The sequence below is a fragment of the Salvelinus sp. IW2-2015 genome, unplaced genomic scaffold (genome assembly GCF_002910315.2).
Source record: "Salvelinus sp. IW2-2015 unplaced genomic scaffold, ASM291031v2 Un_scaffold2447, whole genome shotgun sequence".
NCBI classification, from domain to species: Eukaryota; Metazoa; Chordata; class Actinopteri; order Salmoniformes; family Salmonidae; genus Salvelinus; species Salvelinus sp. IW2-2015.
The window spans coordinates 1,515-22,766 of record NW_019943768.1 but is presented as its reverse complement, the minus strand read 5'-3'; the positions used below and the strand labels follow the sequence as shown (position 1 = coordinate 22,766).

Here is a 21,252-nt window from a genome sequence, read left to right as displayed (position 1 = left end):
GCTCTTGAGCAAGGCACCTAACCCKAATTACCCCTGTAAGTTGCTCTGGATAAGAGTATCTGCTAAATGGGTACTTTGATCGTACAGGCCTTACAATAAATACTGATTTGTTTTATGGATGTATTTGTGATTCAGTGGTAGGCCTACATCACTGCATCGCAGAAATTGATGTACCTTTAAAATGTCGTTTTACATCACCTACTTTATTGTTGTTTATCACTGTAACTCACTCGCAAATGCTGCCTCTCTTGTTCTGCTTTTCCGGCTCCGATTGCAGCAGCAAATTGTGCAGTCTTGTGGATCTGCRGAGGGGCAATACTCACCGCTAAATCTGTTTAGTGTTACAGAAGAGAGTGATGTCGCTTGTCACAAGAAGTAGTAAAATCAAATCGAACAGCACTTGAATCGGTTGGGTCTCTGCTTTAAATCAATAATGGGCGAGAATTTCCCTCCTCCGTAACACGCTCACTTTGAGATTTATGCGATTGCATGGATCGGGAGAAGGCACGCTCAAAGACTGCAGTAAGATGGTGGAGGGATGTACAGACTGTGACAACTAGTTACATTTGAGGACAGACACAGGCAAATGAAATGAAATGAATATGAAGACAATCTACTAGAGTTATAGACTATTCACTAGGGTTAGAGGATGTGTGGCAAAATCTGCATTGCTTGTCATTTCATCTCTGGCATTCTGTGTGTTAGTGGTGGTTGCTGTGCTCCCTTCCAGTCTCTCCCATAAGGCTCCCATAAACAATAAGAACATGCAGAGAGGATATTAACACTCTTCATGAGGGACTGTGAGAACTGCCTGAGAGAAGACAAAAGCCCTTTCCATTGACTTTCAAAACAGACATTTATGAAGCCTCTTTGAGCTCCATGCCCCACTTTAAGACAAAAGCAACTTCCAGAACGAACCACTATAAGGAAGGACAGTTTTGTGGCGATCTAGAAAGGCAGTGCAACATATAGAGACTGCAGTGTTCACTCAGTGGCTGAATGGCAGATATCATTGGGAGACCAAACAAACTGTATTGAATTGTARTACAGTAATAATGCATATAGTTACACCAATGGCAGGGGGAAGGGATTATGGATGTTGACATGGGGTTGTTGACATGGGGCCGGAGATTGATAGTAGGCTGGTTGGTGTCCAATTGGTGACCACGCCATTTCCCAGTTGTATTGGCCTCCCAGCTGCACCAAAGGCTACACTGCCAAGTCTGATGCCTCTGGAGGCGAAGTCTTTCTTACCCTGTCTTTACGGTGTGTGTGAGAGAGAGAGAGGGGGCGAGAGAGCAAGGGTGTGTGTCTGTGAGAGAGAGCAAGGGTGTGTGTCTGTGAGAGAGAGAGCAAGAAAAAATGTGTTTGTCATATGTTTGTACATCTCTATGTTTGCCCATGTATACCTGTCCAAGTCTGCGTTTGAGTGTTTGCATGTCTGGCAGGGAGACAGAGGAGGCGGAGAGAGGGAGGCAGGGCAGGCCGCATTAGAGGATGTTGGCTGGTCCATAGGGAGAGGTTTGGGAGTCTCTGCCAGTAGGTCTCATTTCATCAGGAGCGGAACCAGCAGACACATCCAGGTAGGGAGGAGGTGAAATCCATCAGATTAATGGATAAATAAGGACATGGGATATCAGAGTGGTTTTGCTTGGCTATTCCCTACATTTAGGTCTGCCGTTTCTGGCAGATGGATCCAGGGATAGGCTGAGAGGGTGTGAATACTAGGTAGTTTCAGTAATCGTTAAATGAACTCTCTTGTTCGATGTGTTGCAACTGAAATGGAGAATCTAACACGAGGCAGCAAACGTCACTGAATCTGGAAAACAAAAWATAGCCATGATTGTATGGAGCCATTTCAGTGTGATTTCAACCCACTGGGCACACCATGCCATTTCAGCATGGACAATTGGGTAATATTTRTTTGAGATGTTGATCAATAAGATTGATGACTTTTGCAAATCCGATGTATTTTACACATATATTCCACGTCACAATGTGCTGACAAATTATGTTGAAGCAATGTTGATTCAAMCAGTTTTTGGCCAGTGGGAAGTAACTCAAAGAAAATCAATCTAAACGGCATATATGAACGCCTCAAAGATCTGAAAGCATCTCAAATACCGGAACAATGGCCAAAACTTGGACAGTCTGAACAATGTCAGGAAACTGGACCATTTGAAGATACAAATGGTCTCAACAATACTTGTGTTGCCTTTTAGGATCTGACGTATACAGTACATTAGCCGTTAGTCACTCAGGAAAACTAGGAGGCCTAGGACCGACCCTGGGGGGACACACCATTGTTTTTGCTACTGCCTTTAATTTTCTATGTAGACCTAGCCTACCCTCACCACGGTTTATCTGAGGTTATCTGCACTGGCTGGGGTCAGAGGTTTGCCTTAACCCGGAACATGGCAGGGGGGTCGGTGGACTGTAAAGTGAAGCAAAGACTGAATACAGTGTATTACTTGTGTTGATTGTGTGAGGAGACACACATTGGCTGAATGGAGGGGAATCGCRGTATGGAGTGGATCTTTGGTTGGCTCTCCCTGATTGAGGGCCTCGTCCATCCAGGCTCTCCCAAACCCTGAGGTGGCAGATGGTCCTCCTCGAGAGGTTCTTGTTGTGCTTCTGAAAAGGCCACTGGGTCTTTTGTCTTGTTTACAYAGACAGATGGAAACCTCTGGAAAGAACACCCATTGAGGGCACTGCATGCCTCGCTCTCTTTCGCTCTGTCTTCTTCTCCTCTAACGGTTTGTGAGGGATGGTGGCTGTTTCAAATGTTTGTCTATTTGAGGACTGGAAAATAAAACATTTTAGTCCTGAAGTGATTGGATTTTTTGTTGTTGAGTCAATTGGCGTCAAAAGTTGTGTTTCTCTCTCTCACATTACATCTCTTTCCATCTCTCTCCATCTCTCTTGCTCTCCCTCTACCCCTCTGTCTCACCCCCCTCCCTCTTTCTCTCTCTCTTCTCTCTTCTCTCTCACACTCACACCAACAGCGCTTGCGTGCAGCTTACAGGCTGAAAGGCCTGGGGTCACTCAGCCTTTGAATTCCCCCAGCACTTAAATCTTTCATCGCGTCAGGCTCTTCATCCCCCTGTTCCTTCGCCGCCTGCTGAGAAGCTCCTGCTCTTTCTCTGTGGTTTTAGTTAGTTATTTCATCCCTCCCCCTGTAAAATTTCTGTCCCCTCCTCCTTTGTAACCGTGTGCTGGGATAGATATTCATGCCTCTTTGAAGCAAGAGGACACAATCACAATATAGTTTTTTCTTCAGGAGTGTGGGGTTTGCTGTCCACCAAAGGAAGAAAGTATACTGKAGTTTAGTGTGAAACACAGATTGCAATGTCAGTTTTCTATTTGGTGAATGTTTCTGAATGTTGAATTCAGTGCAAACTGGAGTGCTGGAGTGCTGGAGGGCAATACGTTTATTTACGGCACGGACAGACCGGTATGATTGCAGGCTGAGAGTACTTAGCACCTCTAAACCGAGTGCAAACCGACTCTACATGTAGAAACGGGCGACAATGACATTCGTCAGTCGCCCAGTGGTCCYTATAACACACCGCGCCGACAGCAAGCGGACGAACCGCCCCCTAGTGTACAGAGCGACAATCGGTCTGGTGAGTTTTCTCCTTTAAAGTTTAGAAATGTCAACTTTGGATGAGGGTTAAGTTAGGTACAGTAGRTTAAGGTAGGAAGGTTAACAAGGCTCTGCTATTTTGACCCAAACTATGAACGTGCACTTATCAAAATAATAATGAATTCTTAGTCATTACAAAAGTTTACAGTTGCCAATTTATATTGCAAGCATATACAGTTTCTCTTACCTATGTGTCCTCTAGTTACTCGCTGGCATTATATTTCAATTATATTTGTTTCAAAATAGAAAATAGATCCACCTTTGGTAAGCAGGAAATTGTAACATTTACTGTATCTGCACAGTATCCTCTCAGGTTGCGTTCAGTTGACATGGCAAAAGTCATTTGGTTGTGCTTTTTAGTTGTAAACCAGGCTGTGGGATTGGAATTTGGATTTGTTTTGACAGAGGCACCGCCTTGGCTTTGGTGTTTTGAAGCTGAAGCTGAACTTATTTGACTAAAGTCCCAAACTAAAGTCCCATTGCATTGTCTTTGACTGAAGCAGTCACGACTTCCGCCGAAGTCGGTMCCTCTCCTTGTTCGGGCGGCGTTCGGCGGTCGACGTCACCGGCCTTCTAGCCATCGCCGGTCCACTTTTCATTTTCCATTTGTTTTGTCTTTGTCTTACACACCTGGTTGCAATCCCCCAATTACCTGTTCATTATTTAACCCTCTGTTCCCCCACGTTTGTTTGTGAGTGATTGTTTCTATGTAGGAAGGTCCGTTATTGTGGGCTCTGTTTTTGTATTRCATTTATTATATGTTGAGTCAAATACGTTTATTTACTCATCTCTGCTGTCCTGCGCCTGACTCCTATACACCAGCTACACATAGACCTCCTGACAGAAGCTTAGGTTTCTGATGCCTGTGGTTTCATGTTGTGTTATTTAGGCAACTGTCGTGTTATGAGACTGTAAACAAAGTATGTATTGCTTCAAATCAAGTAATATTGCTCATGGAACGTCATTCCTTGAGCACTCCAGATATATCTTAGAAATCAAGTGCTATTTGAATGTGAACACTTTTTTGGAATGGATTTGCATGGTTGTTTGTAAAAAATAAAAATAAGTATTGGTGGTCCACACTTTGACATGTAGGCTACATCTGTTGCTTTAAATTGGGCATTTGACACTTTGGGCATTTGACATTTCAAAGCTGTTTTGACTGAAAGAGAACTGTTTACTTGGTATTTGACGTTGATTCGACCGAGGTCAAAAGCAGTACGAGAGGTCTGTGCCACACAAGCCAATCTTCTAGCATCCCACGTTTGTGCTCACCTCGTAGAAAGCCAGACACGTTCTCCTTCACCTGTGCTGTCTGCACACTTAGTATAGAAAGAGACACACTCATTTAGACACCTCCACAGGAGTCGCGGATCACTGGGATGACTTGGCAAACAGGCCCGCACTGTAATAAGCAAAGCCTTCTGTCTGCAGGAGAGGGGGTTCTTCCTGAGGGAGCCATCTTGGATTTGTTCAATATTTATTCATCTAGCCTAATGAATTCCAAGGTGGATGAATCTATTCAGGGGTGCAAGCATATACAGTTTCTGTTCCTATTCCTTGAAATGACATGGCATAAAATGTTGATTTACCATATACCAACACTGTATGACATGAAACATTTCGGAATAGGTAAATTCATATTACACTAATTGTCTGAGGGTGATTGTAGACATTTCAGAGTGCATGACTACAGCACATTGTAAAACACTGATGCCGTAAATGTTCAGGAACTCTTATCAAGCCAAAGTACCATGTAAAGCTCTTGGAAGCATTGTAACACAATGTTTGTACCCATTTACCTTAAAGTCTCCAAGATTATCCTTTGTCACACAGAGACAAGAGAGAGAAAAAAGCTACGGACAATACGAGTCTAATTTTACCATGTAAAAAATTGCCCAAATCGATGTTCCATTTTGTCATGGTTGGTGCATTTTTCTGTGTTGCCTGTAGCAAATGGGCCCAAAAAAGACTCAGAGTGAAAAATGGAAAATATCATGTTTTATTCAAAAACCAAAAGCAGGCACTTTTGCTCGTGGTGTGAAGGGAACAGCGAAAGGCTTTTTAGAGGATGGTAAACAAAAAAAGTGCTAACTAATCTTTCTTTTGAGGTCAAGCTTTTTTTGGTCTCGAAAACAACAGACAATAGACAATAGAAAACAATAGACAATCACATTTCRCTCCTCATTGTTCATCAATTTGTAAAGCAGCTTCTCTAAGGTGGCATTGTCTTGATTTGGTTCAAAACAACGGTTTCCTCATTATCAACATTTTGTTTTTGAGCATGTTTTGCAGAGGAAGATATAAAGTCCTTGTAAATATTCACACCCCTGAAAGTGAGTCAGGGGCTGAACAATGTCTGTCGTTGACAATGGAAGTAGAAATAAAGGTTTCGCGATTCTACACTTCCAGTATAACAATCTTAGTAATTGAGGCTTAATTACAACATACCTGTGTTCTACACTAGTGTTTACACCTTAAACAACTACTCCATGTGGACTTCCTTGCTCCAGACCCAAGCAGACCAATGCATTTGCAAAGGGCGTGCGTGCGTGCGTGCGTGCGTGCGTGCGTGCGTGCGTGCGTGTGTGCGTGGAGGGGATGAAGTGGGTTTAAGCCCTCAAGGAAGTCATCCAGGAAGTCACCTAATCAACCCAGCAGTGAATGGCAATGAACGATTGTGTGTGTGTCTGTCTGCACTCTGCATGGTGTGTGTGTGTGCTTTGTGTGTGCATCTACACACTGCATGTGAGCGTGTGCATGTCTGTTTTACATGTTCGTGTGTGTTAGTGGGGGATGGGAGATTAGATGTGTCCCTCTATAAATCTCGGGTCAAGGGTCTGAAAAGAGACCGGCTATCGCTCAGCTACCCGGGTGGCAGGTGGAGACTGTGCTTCCGAGCCAGAGCCTGTTATTCAAATGAAGTAATTAGACAAACCCAGCAGTCGTCCTGCTGCACTTACATTTAAAATGTGAAAGACTGTATGTAGTAGGATAGCAGTTTAAAGTGGTTTTYACTGATTATGTGATTGGGAAAGCCTCTTTTTGCTGTGTGTCACAGAAGACTAATATAACAAAACCATTATATATATATATACACACATACACACACTACTGGTCAAAACTTTTAGAACACCTACTCATTCAAGGGTTTTTCTTTATTTTTACTATTTTCTATGTTGTATAATAATATTGAAGACATCAACATGATGAACTAACACATGGAATCATGTAGTAACCAAAAAAGTGTTCAACAAATCAAAATATATTTTATATTTGAGATTCTTCAAATAGCCACCCTTTGCCTTGATGACTGCTTTGCACACTCTTGGCATTCTCTCAACCAGCTTCACCTGGAATGCTTTTCCAACAGTCTTGAAGGAGTTCTCACATATGCTGAGCACTTGTTGGCTGCTTTTCCTTCACTCTGCGGTCCGACTCATCCCAAACCATCTCAATTTGGTTGAGGTTGGGGGATTGTGAATGCCAGATCATCTGATGCAGCACTCCATCACTCTCCTTGGTCAAATAGCCCTTACACAGCCTGGAGGTGTGTTGGGTCATTGTMCTGTTGAAAAACAAATGTTAATCCCACTAAGCCCAAACCAGATGGGATGGTGTATCGCTGCAGAATGCTGTGTGCCTTGAATTCTAAATAAATCACAGACAGTGTCACCAGCAAAGCACCCCCACACCATAACACCTCCTCCTCCATGCTTTACAGTGGGAAATACACATGCGGAGATCATCTTTTCACCCACACCGCGTCACAGAACCAAAAATCTCCAATTTGGACTCTAGACCAAAGGACAAATATCCACCAGTCTAATGTCCATTGCTCGTGTTTCTTGGCCCAAGCAAGTCTCTTCTTATTATTGGTGTCCTTTAGTAGTGTGACCTGATTCACGCAGTCTCCTCTGAACAGTTCATGTTGAGATGTGTCTGTTACTTGAACTCTGTGAAGCATTTATTTGGGCTTTAATTTCTGAGGCTGGTAACTCTAATGAACTTATCCTCTGCAGCAGAGGTAACTCTGAGTCTTCCTTTCCTGTTGTGGTCCTAATGCCAAGAGTGTGCAAAGCTGTCATCACGACAACAGCTGGCTATTTTAAGAATCCCATATATAAAATATATTTGGATCATTTTTTGGGTTACTACATGATTCAATATGAGTGATTTCATAGTTTTGACGTCTTCACTATTATTCTACAATGTATAATAGTAAAAATAAAGAAAAACCCTTGAATGAGGAGGTGTTCTAAAACTTGACCTGTAGTGTATATTTATTATTTATGAAATCAATAGCTGTTTGGGTATTAAGTCCCTATAATGTATTTCTGATGGTGACATTTTACATGCATTGCTCAGCGCCCCCCTCTCGTGTTTATTTTCAGAGAATGGCATCGCAGACGCTCCCTACAGTCTCCCGTTGCGTTTAGACAATATCAATATGATACAATCGTCCTTGAAAAGGTTGTTTTGCTATGAAATGAAAACCGTTTTACTTCTGCCATGAGTTCTGTGTTGTGTGCATGTSTGTGTTTGTGTGTGTTTCTATGTGTACATGCTCACGTGATTGTATGTATTTGAGGGCAGCACCTATCTCTTTTTCACGAGTACGAATGCTACTCAACTGTCAAGTTGTGCACAATGTCAAACATCCAAGGTTCTCCTTTGGAAATGTGCTGGCTTGCAAGGAGTGAAGGGGAATGGAGGTTTGTCCATGATTAAACTGTAAAGCGAAGAGGCGAGGCTCCCTACACAATATTCCATTTGATCTGACAATGTTCAACACAACAGGGAGGAATCCATAGACACTTTGAGCCATCCTTGAGCAAAGTCTAAATATACATTCAAAACATATTTATGTCCAACTATGAATGGCGATGAATAAGAATGGTCTGAATTCAGTATCATAATATATCATATTTGCCATTAAGAAGACGCTTTTATCCTAAGCAACTTAGTCATCTGTGCATACATTTTCATATGGGTGGCCACAGCTGGAATCGAACCTTTAATCCTGGTGTTTCAAGCCGAAAAACAGTTTCAAGCTGAAAGGGTTAAAAGCTAAAAGACCCTTTCTGTCTGAGCTGAGGAAAACCAGTGAAGTGTAGGCCCCAGTCTACCAGACAGGAGTTGAAGTATTGACGTCTACTAGCCTGGAGTCAGGGGGGCCCGGCATAGATAACGACCCAGGAGACAGACCGCTAGGTGGGCATGACGACTCAGGCAAGCGGGGGGGATTTGAGACAGAGGTTGATCTGCGCTCGGCCCAGACAGACACGGACCACTGAGTTCTCTCCAGTTCTGGCTGAATAAGGAATGATGTTGCATTTCTAGTAGGGCTGGGAAATGCCAGGGACCTCACTGTACAATATTATCATTATACTTAGGTGCCAATACGATATGTATTGCGATTCTCACAATTWAAAARAAAATCTAACGATTCTATATGTATTCTGATTCGATTCTGCAGTTGTATTGCGATTTGATACTCCAAACATATTGATCACTATTTCTTCTGCAGAAATACGATAGAACGTGAGAAAATGAGTTTTGATCAGTCAGAGAAATAAAAGTGCTGTAAAAACTATTTAAAAAGTGTTTTTTAAAGATGGAGAACAAGCTATAGGATGAAAAATACAGGTGTTTGGTGCAGGTACAAATCGATACTTGGAGTCAAATATAGATATAATATCGTCCAAAAATAATATTGTGATATATATAACTGTATATAAAAAATCTATWAAAAAATCACAAATTTCTAGTGAGTTTCTTGGAATATATAGCCTATATTCCAGGGAAAATATCAAATAGATACACAGTGCTCTGTTGTAAACAAGCACCCACACAGATATACGCAGAAATCTCTGTTAATAGATACATTTGACGTCTATGTATATTAAGTTAAGCACACAAATGCCTGCAACTGAAATGTTTACTCCCAAATACACTCAAACTCAGACACACATGCTTCCTCCTCAACCGCACCAGGCACAATCTACCCTGATGGATGGGGCGATGGCTTGGCTTAATTAGCCATGAAAGGCACACTAGCCAGCGGAAGGAAGGAAACAATGAGAGATTGAAGCCGGCCAGCAGTGGACAGCTGCCGTAAACAGCTGTTGTTGACAGCCCCTCCCCGGAACAAATTAAACTACACAGACGGTTCAGGGTCCTGGCCACCTCAACGCACTCCTCTTTCTGCTCCTCTCCGCCTTGCTATGACGTCGACARCCGGTCAGAAGTAACGTCGCGTAGTCAAACGAGAAAAGATACAAATCAGACAATTTTGTGCTGGTCGGGAGAGGTTCGCTTAAGCAACGTGTATCTCTTTGAAGCTCTATGAAATTGTCTCATTTGGCTCAGTCTGGAAAGATAAGTGTGGCTAAGTAACACTATTTCTAGTACAGGAGACAAGGCCTATACACTGAGTGTACAAAACATTGACATAGACTGACCAGGTGAATCCAAGGTGAATAGCAAAGATAAAATATGTAAGTGCCTTGGAACAGGGTACGGTAGGTAGTAGGTCGAAGGTATAACGGTTTGTTCAAGAACTGCAATGCTGAGACGAAGATAAACGATTTAGATATGCAACCATCTTCTAGAAAGTTCTGGAACAAGACATTTTGTACAATATATGCAAGGCGTTATCCATTCCAATGGGTTTAACATTGGAATATCTTACATGGTTCTCTGTCTATGTGGTCGGTAAGCCCAGACAGCAGCATCTCTAACTTAGGACACAAATGGCACCCTATTCCCTATAAAGTGCAATACGTTTGACCAGGGCAAATACGTTTCTGGTCAAAAGTACTGCAATATGTAGGGAAACGGGTTGCTATTTGAGATGAAGAGTTAGACTCTGTGAGATTAACAAATAAAATGGGGACAGGTTTTACATTACGTGTGCATTACTTATGCACCAGTTTACTTACACACCAGCTTGTCGTTCCTGGAAAGCTGAGTTTACTTTGCGCATCTAAGGCTGTCGTCATTCTGATTTCTAAATCAACCCCAAGCCCCTACTACACTCTTATAAAAAAAGGGTTCCAAAATAATGTGGAAAGGGTTCTACATGTAGAACTGTAGATTCCAAACAATTGGATAGGTATAAGCAATAAGGGGACACATTCCACCCAGTCTAGGGCAAGGTAATCTTGGAAACCCATAAGTAAAATCGTGTGTAATTGTGTCAGATGCTCAATTAAGTTCTGGGGGAGATGTGTTAGAAAAGATACTACGGACGCTGGGTGGTAGCTCCACCCCCTTTTCTTTCCAGGTTTCGGGCAAATCTTTGGGTGTCACGCCCTGACCTTAGTTATCTATGTTTTCTTTATTATTTCGGTTAGGTCAGGGTGTGACGAGAGTGGGTATGCTTGTTTTGTGTTGTCTAGGGTTTTGTGTATGTCTAGGGGTTTTGGTAAATCTAGGTATATGTATGTCTATGGTGACCTGAATTGGTCCCCAATCAGAGGCAGCTGTTTATCGTTGTCTCTGATTGGGGATCATATTTAGGTTGCCATTTCCCCTTTTGGTTTTGTGAGTTCTTGATCTATGTTTAGTTGCCTGTCTGCACTATCCATATTAGCTTCACGTTTTGTTATTTTGTTCGTTTTGTTCAGTGTTCGTTCTTTTAATAAAGAAGAATGTACGCTTACCACGCCTTGGTCTCCTCCTTACGACGGCCGTGACATTGGGCTAAATTTGAAAGATGCAAGCACCTGTGAAATCGCGATTCCCCCCCCCCCCCAAATGATCAGTGATAAGAAATCAGGGCACAGGAACAAAGTTCATTGTTAGCTGCCGCATCCCACAGTCTGTTGACAGATGCTACGATACCATTTATATTACGTGCGTCTGTCCAAGAGATTATGGGCAAGGTGATGCAAATATCGCTTAAATGTATCAAATAATTTCAGATCTACATGAGGGGCTAGACATGGCATAGGGTTTAGGCCTTTGGGTCGACTTGAAATGTAGACATAGTGTAGTCTTACTCACTAACACAGTAGCACTGTGTTTTTGTGTCTCGTTCTGGGAGCAGCATTGAAAGCCTGGTCTGGTTAGCGCAGATAGTCGTTAGCTAGTCTAGGCTGGTCCAAAAGTGGTAATTACAGACCATAACATGGCTCTTCAAAGCCCACTCAGGCATGGTGTGTGACACATACAGAGGCATGACTGAGTAATACACTGCTACCGCTACATAATTTTGTGCAGATTTCCTCCCTTTGATCTCTGCTGAGTTTGTTGCTAAACGTCGCTAATTTAGGTACTCTGCACATTTTTGTAGTCACCGGCCCTATCATTACTATAGAAGCAGTGGTGTAGTGGTGCCTGGAGAAGAGGGAATACTCTCATTTTGACAAGCATTTCCCAAACGCCCCGCCTTCTAAAGGAAAGGCGCCCTGTGTGAAAAATTCTATGAGAAACACTAACCCCTTTTACATCCACAGTTTTTATGCGTGTCAGGTCATACCATATATTGTTTTTAAAGCCGGAAAGCTGTGATGGAAACCGGTCATTTCGGTACAATTTTATAAATGCAGACAGATATTTGTTCGTTCGACATGGTGGGGTCTTTGTGTGTTTGTAAAATTAATTCAGTGAGAAATGGTGGTGGAAATGCGCAAATATTGATATAATAACGGTCATGTCGAAGTAAACTTGGAGTCACGCGATGATATGGTGTGTGGGCCTCCCATTATGACTCGGGAAACCATGCAGTTTATTAGGCTACAAATGAAATAAATGATGATGCACTTCGCAGGGTGGTGAAAGTGCCCGGTGATTGATGCTCCTTTCMAAAAAATATTGAGGGTCTTATTCTGGTGACATGATGATTGATAATTAACTGCTGTTTGACAAATAAAAATATTCGGACTTATCCATAATATTCTCATTATGTAGACTAGTTTACCAGCACAGCCTGCCTGCACTGTATCTGCCAGCTGTTGGCTAGAGCACAAGTGCCAAGACTAGAGTCGGCACATTTGCTATTTAACGCAACAGTTTGAGACAAAACTATCGGTAGAGTTGAAAATGCGACGCAAGCACATTGAACTTTAGATTTTTATTCAGGACATGAAAAYTTAAGCGAAAAAGTACAYTTTGTGTGCACTACGTCATCACGCTCTGATTTTTATCCGCAAGAAGTCCATTAGGTGGAGACACCGCTGGTGAGAAACTGAGCATATTTTCGTCATGCTGATTTTTGAATATTCGCATGATTGCATGGAAACCGAGCTTGTGACACACTCTTGAATGACCTAAAATGATTAATCCCATATTGGGTATTTCACAGTCAGGCTAACCCAAGCTGTACTGTGTAAGTAGGCAAATTGTAGACCTGCTATTGAAACGGATAAATGAGTCAGAAATTCACAGGTTTCTGAATTGTCCCATTTTAATTCACACCTTTAAATAGAACATCCAATTCTGTTGTTTTTCTAAGTCCACAACAATTCTTAAACCACATCAGGAGACTTTTGAGGTCTAGACAAATTGTTGTTCAATATTTAGTTTATCAATAGATCATTGGGTTTATACACTATATATACAAAAGTATGTGGACACCTCTTTGAATTAGTGGATTCAGCTATTTCAGCCACACCCATTGCTGACAGGYGTATAACATCGAGCACATTAGCCATAGACAAACACCGTCATAGGATGCCACCTTTCCAACAAGTCAATTCATCAAATTTTGCCCTGCTAGTGCTGCCCTGGTCAACTGTAAGTGCTGTTATTGTGCTGTTATTGTGAAGTGGAAACATCTAGGATCAACAAATGTGGTAGGCCACACAAGCTTACAGAAAGGGACCACCAAGTGCTGAAGCGCATAGCGAGTACAACTCGTCTGTCCTCGGTTGCAACACTCACTACCGAGTTCCAAACAGCCTCTGGAAGCAATGTCAGCACAATAACTGTTCGTCGGGAACTTCATGGAATGGGTTTCCAAGGCCGAGCAGCCGCACACAAGCCTAAGATCACCATTCGCAATGCCAGGCGTCGGCTGCAGTGGCTGCAGTGGTGTAAAACTAGCCGCCATTGGACTCTGGAGGAGTGGAAACGCTTTCTCTGGAGTGATGAATCATGCTTCACCATCTGGCAGTCCGACAGATGAATCCAGGTTTGGCAGATGCCAGGAAAACGGTACCTGCCCCAATGCATAGTGCCAACTGTAAAGTKTGGTGGWGGAGGAATAATGGTTGGAGCTGTTTTTCATGGTTCGGGTTAGGCCCCTTAGTTCCAGTGAAGGGAAATCTTAATGCTACAGCATACAGCGACATTCTAGACAATTATGTGCTTCCAACATTGTGGCAAAAGATTGGCGGAAGGCCCTTTCCTGTTTCACCCTGACAATGTCCCCGTGCACAAAGTGAGGTCCATACAGAAATGGTTTGTTGAGATCGGTGTGGAAGAACTTGATCTGCCTGCACACAGCCTTGACCGCAACCCCATCGAACATCTTTGGGATGAATTGAAATGACTGCGAGCCAGGCCTAATCACCCAACATCAGTGCTCGACCTCACTAATGCTCTTGTGGCTGAATGGAAGCAAGTCCCCACAGCAATGTTCCAACATCTAGTGGATAGCCTTCCCAGAAAAGTGGAGGCTGTTATAGCAGCAAAAGGGGGGACGAACTCCATATTAATGCCCATGATTTATCTGGAAAAGGACTGTTCGTTTCTGAACGAGAAAACAATGTCAAATTGTTGTGGACCTGTCAGCAACACATTTTATATCGACTTTTCCACCAACCGAACTATGATGGACTGCCCATGAATTCTGTCACATTGTAGGGCAGGCTACTAAATAAAAATGCAATTACAGTACGTGTGTTTTTTGTTCTACTAGACTTTTAAATGTTTTAATTTTATAGTACTACTGGTGTTCATTACTGCAATGTTGCGAAAGAGCAAGCAAGAAAGGCATTTCACTGTACTTGTGCACGTGACAATAAATACTTGAAACTTGATACATAGGCCTACATCAATGTCAAAGATACGCTGTTAAATTAGATTGTATGCCAGTATTATAAACCATGCTGCTAAGGATCTCGCAAAACTAGAGATACATATAGCCTATTTACTAGGCTGAGAGATGCACATGGTCATTTGTTGTATGGCTCCTTYGGGAAAATGAACCCATCACAGCCAGAAAAGGTGAGGAATATATTCTGCAATGGTTATGAAGATAAAATAAATAGGAAACAAATTCCTATGTCTAATTTTAAGATGCCTATTTCAAGGAAAATACTATTCTAATAAACATATTTTCACTCTTCTCAGTAATGGCAAATGGCTACATTCTTGTTAGTAATGTTTTTTTGTTTTTATGAATAAGATTTTCATCATATCCCCGATTTGTACAAAATACTTGCCAGCTTGTAATACAATATTTCAACCACTAGCAGATGTGCGTACGCATGGTCTAAGGTTTGCGGGGAGGTTAGTCCATTCTCACGTCAAGTAAAATTGTTTTAAATACCAACTTTTGCGTGAACTGGTGCACGCATATTTTGCGGTATATTTTATACGTACATACGGTTTATAAATGAGGCCCCATGCACCTACCACGGTTGTTTGGTTAGTGGTGTTTCTGTAACACATGGGATGGAGTTTGGAAAACAAATGGCCACTGGATTGATGCAAATAATTGATATCATTCTGCTAGGTAGGCAAATGCTACTTTGTAACTAGTTAACATTTAATTGAGAAGGTTTCTGGGGAAGCCTTTCCATCTACCAGAAGACAGTTATCATTAGCATGGCCATAATTAGCGTTACTATATTTTTCCTGTTCCTTAATCGTTTGAAACCTGGACATTTACTTCGTATTATGAATMATTTCTTACCTTGTTTCAAAGTAGCCTAGAGCCAAATTCCCACCATAGAAATGTGGAGGCAATTATTTTTTATAAAGACTTCATATGTGTTCTCCTGTTCTATTGGTATTCTTTCAGCTTTCTTTCATTGTCTAGCGGCCAAAGTCATTATCCCAGTCATATTAGCAACGATAATTGTTGCATCTTTAGATCTCCCTTCCCTCTCTAAATCACAAATAAATACTTCCATCTCCGTCCATGAAACCGCTCGCACGTGCGGTGTGAATTTTAGAGCAGTGTTTTCCCCACAAAATGTTTAACGTTCGCACCATTCTAGGCCTACCACCATGTGTGCACATTGCTGTGCTGAAAATTGAATAAATAATAGTTGATCAACATTTTAAGCTAAACATACTGATCTGTTCAATCAGCCTTATTCATTGAAACTGCATATACTTCCACTTGACTAATTTGCTACACATCCTGGGGATTAAGAAGTGAGTATACGCAATGCTCACTGAAAATACGTGGGTATACCGCGTATGCCTGCATATACCCTCCATTACACCTGTATAGACCTGGGAGGGGAGTCCAAGGGACAAATGAACTCCTTACCAGAACCAACAAAAGCAATGTACTTGGCTTACCATGTGTTAACTGTGTTGCTTTGAAGTGGCTGTGGTATTGTTAATGTGAACCGTAACAACTACAGGACCCGGAATCGACCCGTGTGGGACACCTTTCGTAATATCCAGGAAATCTTATTTAACAGCATCAGCAGATACACAATGAGTTGTGTCTGTCAATTAATTACATGCAGCCTGGTCTATGACAACGCCTCTGAATTAGCAGTGAGTAATCAACAGTATCAAAAGCCTTTGACAGGTCAATGGAGATTCATACAGGAAACTACATAATTTATAACTAATGTAAGATGCAACAGAGATAATGCTATGACCTGGTCTAAAACCCGACTGATTTACATTTATAATACATTTCTAAGATAATAAAAAAAGATCTTAGCAGAGAATTATTCAAGGATTGTAATATTTTAGCTAGGCAAGAAAGTTAAGAAATAGGGCGATAATTATTTAGGTCACAAGGGTCACCACCTTTTGTGAAGGGGGAGTACATGGGCCGCCTTCCAAACCTTGGGGATAGTACCAGATTTAATCATCAGGTAAAAGGATTCAGCTGCCAGGGTGGCAGAGAGCTGCAGTAAAAGTGGATCAAACCTTTTTTTTTATTTTTTTTTTATTTTTTTTTATACATCAATCTTAAGCAAAGCATCTAGAACATCACAGATAGTAAATTGTTGAAATGAAAACAAAGATTCACTACATGTTGGGTAGTAGTGAACACGTCATGTTGGGTTATTTACGCAGCCCAACTGACTGGGTCAAAATAACCCAACATGTGTTCTGTCCAGTATTTACCCAGGGCTGRGTTACCAAATAACCCAAATAGGGTTGTTTTTCATGCAACATTTTTTTGAGTGGATGGGACTTGGTCAAAGTAGTGCACTAAATAGGGAATAGGGTGCCATTTGGAACGCACAAAGATGTGTAGCCTACATTCGAAATGAATGAATGACCTTTTTTTCTTCTTCTTTGTCTTACTAGATCTGTCGGAGAAGAAGAGCGACCTACGAGTGTGTGACGACTCCAGCTGCCGTTTTGGAGGTGTCTGTAGGGATGACGGGGCCACGCTGAAGTGTGTGTGCCAGTTTCAGGTATGTGGTGTAGTTTCTACCATATTTTGTGTGTGTGTGTGTGTACATGTTTACCTACGTTATCAGGATCAGAATGTCCTGACAAGGTAGGAAAACACGAGCCTGCAGTGTGTCTACTTTTATGTTGAAGAAATTATGCTTGGCAGAGGTGGGTAGAGTACTGACAATCTGGATTTAAGTGAAGGTACTGTTACTTAGATTGTAATTTACTCAAGTAAATGTAAAAGTAGCCCTCTTAAGAAACTACTCAAGTAAGAGTAAAAAGGATCCGGTCAGAAAACTAGTTATACTAGTTACACATTTAGTTCGGTAATTTTTTACACCTTATGGTAAAATATGACAGCAAACAAAGATAACAACTTAGTGCAATTGAYTTGAAATGCATTATTTAAGCCTGCTAGCACCATCTTGCAGATGTCCTCCAGCACAGTTACTCCCTTCACAGAACAGCGCAAACTGGCTCTAAGCAGAATAGAAAGAGGAGTGGGAGGCCCCGGTGCAAAACTGAGCAAGAGGACAAGTACATTAGTGTTTAGTTTGAGAAACAGACGCCTCACAAGTCCTCAACTGGCAGCTTCATTAAATAGTACCCGCAAAACACCAGTCTCAACGTCAACAGTGAAGAGGCGACTCCAGGATGCTGGCCTTCTAGGCAGAGTTGCAAAGAAAAAGCCATATCTCAGACTGGCCAATATAAAGAAAATATTAAAATGGGCAAAATAACACAGACAATGGATAGAGGAACTCTGCCTAGAAGGCCAGCATCTCTTCACTGTTGACGTTGAGACTGGTGTTTTGCGGGTACTATTTTTAATGAAGCTGCCAGTTGAGGACTTGAGGCGTCTGTTTCTCAACCTAGACACTAATGTACTTGTCCTCTTGCTCAGTTGTGCACCGGAGCCTCCCACTCCTCTTTCTATTCTGGTTAGAGCCAGTTTGCTCTGTTCTGTGAAGGGAGTAGTACATAGCGTTGTACGAGATCTTCAGTTTCTTGGCAATTTCTCACATGGAATAGCCTTCATTTCTCAGAACAAGAATAGACTGACGAGTTTCAGAAGAAATTCTTTGTTTCTGCCCATTTTGAGCCTGTAATCAAACCCACAAATGCTGATGCTCCAGATACTCAACTAGTCTTAAAAAAGGCCAGTTTTATTGCAGTTTTCAGCTGTGCTAACATAATTGAAAAAGGGTTTTCTAATGATCAATTCACCTTTTAAAATGATTAACTTGGATTAGCTAACACAACGTGCCATTGGAACACAGGAGTGATGGTTGCTGATAATGGGCCTCTGCACGCCTATGTAGATATTCCATTAAAAATCAGCCGTTTCCAGCTACAATAGTCATTTACAACATTAACAATGTCTACACCGTATTTCTGATCAATTTGATGTTATTTTAATGGACAAAAATCTTTACTTTTCTTTCAAAAACAAGGACATTTCTAAGGGACCCCAAACTTTTGAACTGTGGTATATAATATTACAAAGGCAGAAGGTAATTAATGTGCAATTTAACTCTGTGGTGGAGATACAGGGTTTGATGGACAACTGAGAGTCAATAAATGTATAATCACAGAGTAAAATAAATGTATAATCACAACAGTCACTAGGTTTTCATCTGACAGCGACAGTAGAGTAATATAAATCTATGTAACTGAAGTGATTTGGTAAAATGTAACAGAGTAAAAGGTAAGTTACTTTCTTCAGAAAATACTTGAGTAAGAGTACAARTACAGCCCACAGAGAGTAACTAGAAAAGTACTMGTTTTTCCACAAACTGACTTAAGTACATGTAAAGCGTTACTTGTTGTGCGTTACTACCCACCCCCGGTGCTTGGTATAGCTTCGGAGAGGAGTGCTGTTGTTTTCGCCCTCTAGTCTAGGTTGCTTTCTGTAGTCTGAGTTGCTGAATGAGAAGGCCACCATATTTCTCTCTAATGTGACTGTAATTGCAACAGGAGGACAGGTGTGTGTGTGTGAAGAGACCAGAATACCTTAGAGACATAGTCTAATGGGGAGACTGAGCAATAGCCTACAGTATGTCTTCAATCAGTCCTTGCCTGCAAAGCCTTTATGAAGCTTCCTAGATGCGACATGACATAGGTTATAACCATTCGTGACATTCCCTCATAATGAATGATAGATGACTAGAATGTACAGTGCATTCGGGAAAGTATTCAGACCCCTTGACTTTTTCCACATTTTGTTACATTACAGCCTTATTCTAAAATTGATTAAATCGTTTTTTTCCCCTCATCAATTTACACACAATACCCCAAAATGACAAAGTAAAAACTGTTTTTTAGAAATGTTTAAAAAAAATAAAAAATGAAATATCACATTTACATACGTTTTCAGGCCCTTTACTCAGTACTTTGTTGAAGCACCTTTGGCAACGATTACAGCCTCAAGTCTTGTGTATGACGCTACAAGCTTGGCACACCTGTATTTGTGGAGTTTCTCCCATTTCTTCTCTGCAGATCCTCTCAAGCTCTGTCAGGTTGGATGGGGAGCGTTGCTGCACAGAAATGTTCAGGTCTCTCCAGAGATGTTMGATCGGGTTCAAGTCCGGGCTTCCCTCAATCCTGACTAGTCTCCCAGTCCCTGCCACCACTATGCTTCACCGTAGGGATGGGGCCAGGATTCCTCCAGACGTGACGCTTGGCATTCAGGCCAAAGAGTTCATTCTTGGTTTCATCASACCAGAGAATCTTGTTTCTCATGGTCTGAGTCCTTTAGGTGCCTTTTGGCAAACTCCAAGCGGGCTGACATGTGCCTTTTACTGAGGAGTGGCTTCCGTCTGGCCACTCAACCATAAAGGCCTTATTGGTGGAGTGCTGCAGAGATGGTTGTCCTTCTGGAAGGTTCTCCTATCTCCACAGAGGAACTCTGGAGTCACCATCGGGTTCTTGGCCACCTCCCTGACCAAGGCCCTTCTCCCCCGATTGCTCAGTTTGGCCGGGCGGCCAGCTCTAGGAAGAGTCTTGGTGGTTTCAAACTTCTTCCATTTAAGAATGATGGAGGCCACTGAGTCCTTGGGGAACTTCAATGCTGCATACATTTTTTGGTACCCTTTCCGGATCTGTGCCTCGACACAATCCTGTCTCGGAGCTCTACGGACAATTCCTTCGACCTCAGGGCTTAGTTTTTGCTCTGACATGCACTGTCAACTGTGGGACCTTWTATAKASASRKGTGTGTGCTTTTCCAAATCATGTCCAATCAATTGAATTTACCACAGGTGGACTCCAATCAAGTTGTAGAAACATTTAAGAATGATCAATGGAAACAGGATGCACCTGAGCTCAATTTCAAGTCTCATAGCAAACGGTCTGAATACYTATGTAAATAAGGTATTTCTGTTTTTTATTTTATAAGGCTCTGACGCAACAAAATATGGAAAGGGGTCTGAATACTACCTATTTCACGTTTTCTTGTTGTGAAAGTATCTGCACTTTTATATTGCCTCTTTGCATTATGTAGACGCACTCACTTTTTTGTTTTGTTTTCTGCTTTGAATTTCAGTGCCACAAAAACTACATCCCTGTATGTGGCTCCAATGGCGATACCTACCAGAATGAGTGCTACCGAAGACAGGCCTCCTGCAAACAGCAGAGGCTCATATCACTCTCATCTGATGGGCCATGCACTGCAGGTGAGTGTTTCCACTTCTACTTTACAATCAGAGAAATATCATTTCTTGAAGGAAAAAAAATCTAAATTCCTTCAGACCACAGCAATTTGACTCATATGTCCACTGGTCAACCCATCACAGCCCAGAACAGAACATTCACTTGACTGGAAATGTCTGTTCAAATCATTTGATTTATGTTATTACAATAACGTTCAATGGATGTAGACTTGTTCAGGGCTGCAGTCTGATTGTCTACCTGTCACCCCGATGTGTGCACTCCTTCACTCCCCTCGTGGATTTAAAAGGAACAGACTGGTGGAAGAAATGTGGTAGAAACTCTTTCAGCACTAGTTCGAGCTGATGCCAATCCAATTAGCTTTGACGTCCATGTGGGGGAGTGAGC

General features: G+C 41.9%; 1 long non-coding RNA gene across 1 annotated transcript in view; it reads left to right on the top strand.

Moving 5' to 3' along the window:
• The window catches only part of LOC112073984 (uncharacterized), a 56,923-nt gene extending 36,059 nt beyond the window's left edge, over positions 1-20,864 (top strand). Inside the window, exons 2-3 of the long non-coding RNA XR_011476785.1 lie at positions 17,105-17,214; positions 20,741-20,864. This is a non-coding gene — a long non-coding RNA (uncharacterized lncRNA). The remainder of the gene's footprint in view (positions 1-17,104; positions 17,215-20,740) is intronic.
• Positions 20,865-21,252: the final 388 nt, after the last annotated feature.